The following is an 8,965-nucleotide window of genomic DNA, read 5'->3' on the forward strand; positions in this document are numbered from 1 at the left end:
TGTTCACTACAAGGCTGGGGTAAAATCAGGCGGGGAGGAAGGCTATGACTCTCAGTCCTGGGCCTGGCAAAGGAGAGACACTTGTTCACTACAAGGCTGGGGTAAAATCAGGCGGGGAGGAAGGCTATGACTCTCAGTCCTGGGCCTGGCAAAGGAGAGACACTTGTTCACTACAAGGCTGGGGTAAAATCAGGCGGGGAGGAAGGCTATGACTCTCAGTCCTGGGCCTGGCAAAGGAGAGACACTTGTTCACTACAAGGCTGGGGTAAAATCAGGCGGGGAGGAAGGCTATGACTCTCAGTCCTGGGCCTGGCAAAGGAGAGACACTTGTTCACTACAAGGCTGGGGTAAAATCAGGCGGGGAGGAAGGCTATGACTCTCAGTCCTGGGCCTGGCAAAGGAGAGACACTTGTTCACTACAAGGCTGGGGTAAAATCAGGCGGGGAGGAAGGCTATGACTCTCAGTCCTGGGCCTGGCAAAGGAGAGACACTTGTTCACTACAAGGCTGGGGTAAAATCAGGCGGGGAGGAAGGCTATGACTCTCAGTCCTGGGCCTGGCAAAGGAGAGACACTTGTTCACTACAAGGCTGGGGTAAAATCAGGCGGGGAGGAAGGCTATGACTCTCAGTCCTGGGCCTGGCAAAGGAGAGACACTTGTTCACTACAAGGCTGGGGTAAAATCAGGCGGGGAGGAAGGCTATGACTCTCAGTCCTGGGCCTGGCAAAGGAGAGACACTTGTTCACTACAAGGCTGGGGTAAAATCAGGCGGGGAGGAAGGCTATGACTCTCAGTCCTGGGCCTGGCAAAGGAGAGACACTTGTTCACTACAAGGCTGGGGTAAAATCAGGCGGGGAGGAAGGCTATGACTCTCAGTCCTGGGCCTGGCAAAGGAGAGACACTTGTTCACTACAAGGCTGGGGTAAAATCAGGCGGGGAGGAAGGCTATGACTCTCAGTCCTGGGCCTGGCAAAGGAGAGACACTTGTTCACTACAAGGCTGGGGTAAAATCAGGCGGGGAGGAAGGCTATGACTCTCAGTCCTGGGCCTGGCAAAGGAGAGACACTTGTTCACTACAAGGCTGGGGTAAAATCAGGCGGGGAGGAAGGCTATGACTCTCAGTCCTGGGCCTGGCAAAGGAGAGACACTTGTTCACTACAAGGCTGGGGTAAAATCAGGCGGGGAGGAAGGCTATGACTCTCAGTCCTGGGCCTGGCAAAGGAGAGACACTTGTTCACTACAAGGCTGGGGTAAAATCAGGCGGGGAGGAAGGCTATGACTCTCAGTCCTGGGCCTGGCAAAGGAGAGACACTTGTTCCCTACAAGGCTGGGGTAAAAACAGGGGGGGACGAAGGCTATGACTCTCAGTCCTGGGCCTGGCAAAGGAGAGACACTTGTTCACTACAAGGCTGGGGTAAAATCAGGCGGGGAGGAAGGCTATGACTCTCAGTCCTGGGCCTGGCAAAGGAGAGACACTTGTTCACTACAAGGCTGGGGTAAAATCAGGCGGGGAGGAAGGCTATGACTCTCAGTCCTGGGCCTGGCAAAGGAGAGACACTTGTTCACTACAAGGCTGGGGTAAAATCAGGCGGGGAGGAAGGCTATGACTCTCAGTCCTGGGCCTGGCAAAGGAGAGACACTTGTTCACTACAAGGCTGGGGTAAAATCAGGCGGGGAGGAAGGCTATGACTCTCAGTCCTGGGCCTGGCAAAGGAGAGACACTTGTTCACTACAAGGCTGGGGTAAAATCAGGCGGGGAGGAAGGCTATGACTCTCAGTCCTGGGCCTGGCAAAGGAGAGACACTTGTTCACTACAAGGCTGGGGTAAAATCAGGCGGGGAGGAAGGCTATGACTCTCAGTCCTGGGCCTGGCAAAGGAGAGACACTTGTTCACTACAAGGCTGGGGTAAAATCAGGCGGGGAGGAAGGCTATGACTCTCAGTCCTGGGCCTGGCAAAGGAGAGACACTTGTTCACTACAAGGCTGGGGTAAAATCAGGCGGGGAGGAAGGCTATGACTCTCAGTCCTGGGCCTGGCAAAGGAGAGACACTTGTTCACTACAAGGCTGGGGTAAAATCAGGCGGGGAGGAAGGCTATGACTCTCAGTCCTGGGCCTGGCAAAGGAGAGACACTTGTTCACTACAAGGCTGGGGTAAAATCAGGCGGGGAGGAAGGCTATGACTCTCAGTCCTGGGCCTGGCAAAGGAGAGACACTTGTTCACTACAAGGCTGGGGTAAAATCAGGCGGGGAGGAAGGCTATGACTCTCAGTCCTGGGCCTGGCAAAGGAGAGACACTTGTTCACTACAAGGCTGGGGTAAAATCAGGCGGGGAGGAAGGCTATGACTCTCAGTCCTGGGCCTGGCAAAGGAGAGACACTTGTTCACTACAAGGCTGGGGTAAAATCAGGCGGGGAGGAAGGCTATGACTCTCAGTCCTGGGCCTGGCAAAGGAGAGACACTTGTTCACTACAAGGCTGGGGTAAAATCAGGCGGGGAGGAAGGCTATGACTCTCAGTCCTGGGCCTGGCAAAGGAGAGACACTTGTTCACTACAAGGCTGGGGTAAAATCAGGCGGGGAGGAAGGCTATGACTCTCAGTCCTGGGCCTGGCAAAGGAGAGACACTTGTTCACTACAAGGCTGGGGTAAAATCAGGCGGGGAGGAAGGCTATGACTCTCAGTCCTGGGCCTGGCAAAGGAGAGACACTTGTTCACTACAAGGCTGGGGTAAAATCAGGCGGGGAGGAAGGCTATGACTCTCAGTCCTGGGCCTGGCAAAGGAGAGACACTTGTTCACTACAAGGCTGGGGTAAAATCAGGCGGGGAGGAAGGCTATGACTCTCAGTCCTGGGCCTGGCAAAGGAGAGACACTTGTTCACTACAAGGCTGGGGTAAAATCAGGCGGGGAGGAAGGCTATGACTCTCAGTCCTGGGCCTGGCAAAGGAGAGACACTTGTTCACTACAAGGCTGGGGTAAAAACAAGGGGGGAGGAAGGCTATGACACTCAGTCCTGGGCTTGGCAAAGGAGAGACACTTGTTCAGTACAAGGCTGGGGTAAAATCAGGGGGGGAGGAAGGCTATGAGTCTCAGTCCTGGGCCTGGCAAAGGAGAGACACTTGTTCACTACAAGGCTGGGGTAAAATCAGGCGGGGAGGAAGGCTATGACTCTCAGTCCTGGGCCTGGCAAAGGAGAGACACTTGTTCACTACAAGGCTGGGGTAAAATCAGGCGGGGAGGAAGGCTATGACTCTCAGTCCTGGGCCTGGCAAAGGAGAGACACTTGTTCACTACAAGGCTGGGGTAAAATCAGGCGGGGAGGAAGGCTATGACTCTCAGTCCTGGGCCTGGCAAAGGAGAGACACTTGTTCACTACAAGGCTGGGGTAAAATCAGGCGGGGAGGAAGGCTATGACTCTCAGTCCTGGGCCTGGCAAAGGAGAGACACTTGTTCACTACAAGGCTGGGGTAAAATCAGGCGGGGAGGAAGGCTATGACTCTCAGTCCTGGGCCTGGCAAAGGAGAGACACTTGTTCACTACAAGGCTGGGGTAAAATCAGGCGGGGAGGAAGGCTATGACTCTCAGTCCTGGGCCTGGCAAAGGAGAGACACTTGTTCACTACAAGGCTGGGGTAAAATCAGGCGGGGAGGAAGGCTATGACTCTCAGTCCTGGGCCTGGCAAAGGAGAGACACTTGTTCACTACAAGGCTGGGGTAAAATCAGGCGGGGAGGAAGGCTATGACTCTCAGTCCTGGGCCTGGCAAAGGAGAGACACTTGTTCACTACAAGGCTGGGGTAAAATCAGGCGGGGAGGAAGGCTATGACTCTCAGTCCTGGGCCTGGCAAAGGAGAGACACTTGTTCACTACAAGGCTGGGGTAAAATCAGGCGGGGAGGAAGGCTATGACTCTCAGTCCTGGGCCTGGCAAAGGAGAGACACTTGTTCACTACAAGGCTGGGGTAAAATCAGGCGGGGAGGAAGGCTATGACTCTCAGTCCTGGGCCTGGCAAAGGAGAGACACTTGTTCACTACAAGGCTGGGGTAAAATCAGGCGGGGAGGAAGGCTATGACTCTCAGTCCTGGGCCTGGCAAAGGAGAGACACTTGTTCACTACAAGGCTGGGGTAAAATCAGGCGGGGAGGAAGGCTATGACTCTCAGTCCTGGGCCTGGCAAAGGAGAGACACTTGTTCACTACAAGGCTGGGGTAAAATCAGGCGGGGAGGAAGGCTGTAAAGTGAAACTCAGACATTTGGTGTGTGTGACGTATACACCAAAGGAAATACCTTCCGAGGTGTGAGGGCTGCTTCATATAGAGACCTGGGTCCTGCGGGCCTGGCTGTGGGGTAGGAAGAGAGAAAGATGTAGTTTCCTAGCAAAAATATATTTCTTGCCCTCACCTGACTCTTTAGGAATCTCCCCAATGCGGCCAGGGGAGAAAGGATGTCCCAGCCCCGCTTGATCACCGGGACACAGGCTGGGAGCCGCTGCTGGGCGTGCTACCCCTCCCCCATCAGAGGCCAGCTGTGCAGGGCCGGGGCGGGGGTGTCTTCCTTGAAGCCCTGCAAGTGCCAGCCCACTCTGCACAGGCTGGCCTCCTCCCGTCGGTCTGCTCCTGCACACCCGGCCTAGACTAGTCCACGTTAGTGCCCGCCCCTCTTCCTCTGGGGCCCAGCACGTCAAGTCCCGCAGCCACGTCCAACCGGTCAGTTCATGGTGGCACTGAATAGGGTAACAATTTTTATGTGTATCTGTGCCATTGACCGACATTCCTGCCCCCAACCGAACACTCAACGGAGGACAGACGCCGCGACTGGCCTGGTCCCCGCTGGAGCCCCCAGCGCTCAGCGCGGGCCCAGGGTGGCCCTCAACCCCTGAGTACTGAATGAAGGCGGGGAGACAGGCGGGGCTGGGGCTTGCGGGGGTGCTGACTGCTCTCCGTGCCAGGCAGTGTGGCCCGCCGGCCAGTGGGGGACCTGCATCTGCCTCTGCCCTGACGCTGGGGGCTCCCCTTGCTTCCCCGCTGCGCCGTGTGCCGGAGCCCCATGAGTCTTGGACTCTGCCCGGCGCGTGACCCAGGGGAGGGTGCACTTTGTTGTCTAATTAACGTATCTGTTAGGGTGAGTTAGGGTGGTGTGGCCTTCAAGCTGTGGCCAATTGTCAGCCACTCCCCTTAAGCGACTTCTTTTTTTTTTTTTTAACATCTTTATTGGAGTATAATTGCTTTACAATGGTGTGTTAGTTTCTGTTTTACAACAAAGTGAATCAGTTATACATGTACATATGTTCCCATATCTCTTCCCTCTTGCGTCTCCCTCCCTCCCACCCTCCCTATCCCACCCCTCTACGTGGTCACAAAGCACCGAGCTGATCTCCCTGTGCTATGCGGCAGCTTCCCACTAGCTATCTAGTTTACATTTGGTAGTGTATATATGTCCATGCCACTCTCTCACTTCGTCACAGCTTACCCTTCCCCCTCCCCATATCCTCAAGTCCATGCTCTAGTAGGTCTGTGTTTTTCTTTTGCCCTCTTGGATGCCTCAGCCCTCATCTATGATCCTCCCCCTAACTTGGGGGTGGGCCCTCTGTGCTTTGGTTCCAAGCATTCGCTCCCCCTGGAGTACCCTCCCTCCTCCTCCTGTGGAACCCAGGACCTCTCATACCTGCCTCTTCCCCCAAGAAACTCGCTTTGGTTAGCCCGCCCACGGGCACCCCGCTGGGATGGGACCCGCTCCACCTCTGGTGGATTTCCAGACTGCTCTGTGCCCTGCCCTCTGAGGGGGCAACGCAGCACCGGGTGGTCCCTGGTTCCCATCTGATTCTTGAGGCCCCGAGCAAGGGAGTGCCTGTGCTGAAGGCCTCCAGCCAAACCCCGGCCTTGCTTGCATCCGGAGATTCCCTCCCTCCCTAGGAGACCAAGTCAGGCACCAGAGATAAAGTATAGCCCTCTGGGGGAAATTCATTGTTCTTTCTCTGGTATCCGTTCTGCCCAGGGCATTTACAGAGCTAACCACTGTTTGTCACTGTCAGGAGATGAGTCAATTGCACACCCACCTGTATTGTTTCATAAGACTCAGGTGAAGAGGGGAGAGCGTTCACCCTCCTGTCTCCCCTCCCCCTTGCAGAGCCCTTTCAATTGTGTAGGTAGTTAATCTGGAAAACTTCAGAATTCCCAGGATTGTTATTGTCACTGGATAGAAGGACGGAGATTTCCAGCTAGAATAGGGCGGCTTAGATCATTCTCGTCGCTTTTCGATGTAGAGAAAAGTTCTGACAATCGAGGAGTCGTAATTGTTCATCAGCCTTCTCTAGGTGTCCCTCCTGGGAGGAAGGTCAGCAGCCTGCTGAGTCTTGAGGCTGGGCAAGCCGCGCAGTCTCTGTATCACAGCTGGGCTAAGCACTGAACAAATCCTGGGAATCACCACTCCTTAATGTATAGGGTTCTAGAACTTAAAAATCTTTCAAGTTAGCAAAGGCCATGTATTTCACACGATGGCCATTTCCATCCTCAAAGTGGATCTATGTGTTGAGCATCTGCCTCCCATTTTCCAGACAGTGAAACCGAGTCTGAGTCTTTTTAGGATCGAGGGTGCTCGCGTCGCTTTGCCCTGGCATCACTCCTCCCTCCTTCCTCCTCCAGAGGCTGGAGCAAGTTTACTCATCCCTGTGGTTTTTTTCTCCTCTTCCGAGTTGGGCCGAAAGCAGCAGGTCCAGGGATTGGCCCAGGGGATCACCTCAGCTGTCCTGGCTGAGTCACAGCTGGGTGACCGCTTGGTTGCAGACAGCCCGGCAAGGGCCCTCCCAGGGGGACTCCAGCCGGGGCAGGATCAGCAGGGCAAGGGCTTTCGTGAATCCCTTTCAGTTTATACTGAAACGTGATCTAGTGTTTTCTCCTCATTGCTTGTTGGAAACAAATTCTCCCTGCAGAGTCTGGACTTGTTTAGATGCAGTGGAAGTAATGGGGATAGCAGAGAAAGATAGCAGATGACCCTAAACTTCTACCTAGAGCCAGCCGGCTTCTTCGACGAGCACCAGAAGCCTTCCCCTTCCCGACATGTCTGGGGTGGCTGGAAAAAATCTCAGTCTTAGAGTGGCCAGAACTGCACTCGTGTTTCCTTCCAAGCCCGCATCTTCCGTCTTCCTTCTGCATCTCAGTAAAGAGCACTAAGGTAGGCGAGGAAGGAAGGGCGGGCTGTCCCGGCACTTCCTGCGAGGGAGGCTCCGCCGCCTGTGGCCGGGCGGGCCCTGAAAGCAGCCGAGTGGCCCGAGTCTCGTGAGGCCCCTCGCGCCGCCCCGCTCGCCCCGCCCCCGGGGGCCGGGCCGCGCAGACTGGGAGCGTGAGGCTGGCTGGGTGTTTGTATACAAAGGCGGCCGAGCGCGCGGCGCCGCAAGGTGAGTAATAGCCTCCCCGCCGCCAGCCTCCCGTGTCGAGTCTCCGTGGACCCCCGGGCAAACCCCGGCCGCCGCCGAGGTAGGGGCCACAGCCTCTGCGGGGCCGGGCTGGGCAGGGCGGGGCGCGGCCCGGGGCGGGGGGCGCGGTCGGGCCGTTGCCGGCCGGGGGATGCGGGACGACGTGATGCCCGGGGACCACACTGTGTCCCCGCAGCCCTTTCGGGGCAAGTGTTTCGGGGAGGGAGGCGGGGAACAGGCCCAGGGACCCGGCAGCCTCGTGAGCTTCCCTCGGGCCTTCTCCCAAAGGGCTGACCTTGATCGGCGTGGCGAACTCGAGGGGCGGCCGCGGGACTCCGTCCTGGCAGGACGTGTGCCTTGTACCTGGGCAGCAAGCAGCCCTTGCTTAGCGCCGGGGACTTTTATGAAACTGTTCGGGGAGGTGGTGGGTTATTTAGGATTCCTGCTTTGCTGTTGAGGAAGCCGGCTCGGGGAGGTTGACTTTAGTGCCCAAGGTCACACAGCTGCTGGGAGGCAGGCTGAGCCCGGGTTGGAATCCTGGTTCTCGGATTACAGTCTGGTCCCTCCTCTGCATCTTTCCTGCAGCCTGATGGGTGCTAGACCTTCCTTCCATCAGATGCCCCTGCGAATAATTTTATTTTGGGGAAGGCGGGGAAAATGTAGGATGAAAAGTAGTGTTTTGGAAATAACTTGAAGTGCCGTGGAGCAGGAGTGTGTATAGATAACTGGCTGATAATTTGCGTGGAGGGTAGTGGCTGGAGAACGCAGATGTCAACCCCGTTTTTGACCAACAAACAGGAACTTGACTAAAACAACTGGCCGTATTAATTCAGAGTTTTTAGAGCCCAGTAGTTTCCAGGAGTGTTTTGGAGAGATGAGCTTATCAACTGTTTTTATGGGAGGGGGAGGGTAATGGGGGGGTGATTGGGAAATTTACTGTTTGTCCCTGTTCTATAATATGGGTCTTATGAATTAAAGTAAGCAATTGCAGAATGTATAGCAACTGAGAAATAAACACACACGTAGGCGTCTTCCCCCCAGAAATGGTGGAAATCTAAGAGTTTGTCTTCCGGTTCTGTATTTTGATAATGCTTCATTCACATCTGCCGACATCTGTTTTATTATCGAGTTTTTTTTTTGTATGGGTGTGTGGTTGGAGCTTTTATGCTTGTTTGTGTGGAGGGCCGTACGGTGTGGAGCCAGGCCTGGACAGAGCCCTGGACATGAACTTAGTGGGCCTGGAGGCCTGGGCTCTCGTCTGGGTTCTGCGTTAGCTTGGCAGTGGGGCCCTGCCCAGGTGCCTTCACCATCCCGGCTCTCAGTTGTCCAAAATCTCAGCACTCTGGAAAAGAATGGCTGCAGAGGACAGACCTGCTGAGTCTTGTTGCAAGGGAGAGAACTTGGGCACTCGGGTGGGGCACCGACGGATCTCCTGGTCTTGAGGGGACCTCGGAAAGGCTGGGAAGTTTGCCCTGGGAGGGGGTAGTGTGGCCAGCCTAGCCAGAAGGAAGTCTGTAAGCCTGCCCCCCCCCCCCCCCCCCCCCCCCCCCCCCCCCCCACC

At 55.8% G+C, this 8,965-nt stretch overlaps 1 protein-coding gene across 4 annotated transcripts in view; it reads left to right on the forward strand.

The window, feature by feature from the left end:
* Nucleotides 1-7,335: 7,335 nt before the first annotated feature.
* Nucleotides 7,336-8,965, forward strand: part of LOC102980075 (phosphatidate phosphatase LPIN1) — a 49,314-nt gene continuing 47,684 nt past the window's right edge. For 2 of the 4 annotated variants that reach the window (XM_028485537.2, XM_055082986.1), the window contains exon 1: nucleotides 7,336-7,386. The gene's annotated coding sequence lies outside the window, so the exon portion shown is untranslated. Of the gene's footprint in view, nucleotides 7,466-8,965 lie in introns of all 4 variants that reach the window. The other 2 variants (XM_028485534.2, XM_028485533.2) reach the window with 2 other exon arrangements.

This window comes from Physeter macrocephalus, unplaced genomic scaffold (genome assembly GCF_002837175.3).
Source record: "Physeter macrocephalus isolate SW-GA unplaced genomic scaffold, ASM283717v5 random_435, whole genome shotgun sequence".
Classification (NCBI taxonomy): domain Eukaryota; kingdom Metazoa; phylum Chordata; class Mammalia; order Artiodactyla; family Physeteridae; genus Physeter; species Physeter macrocephalus.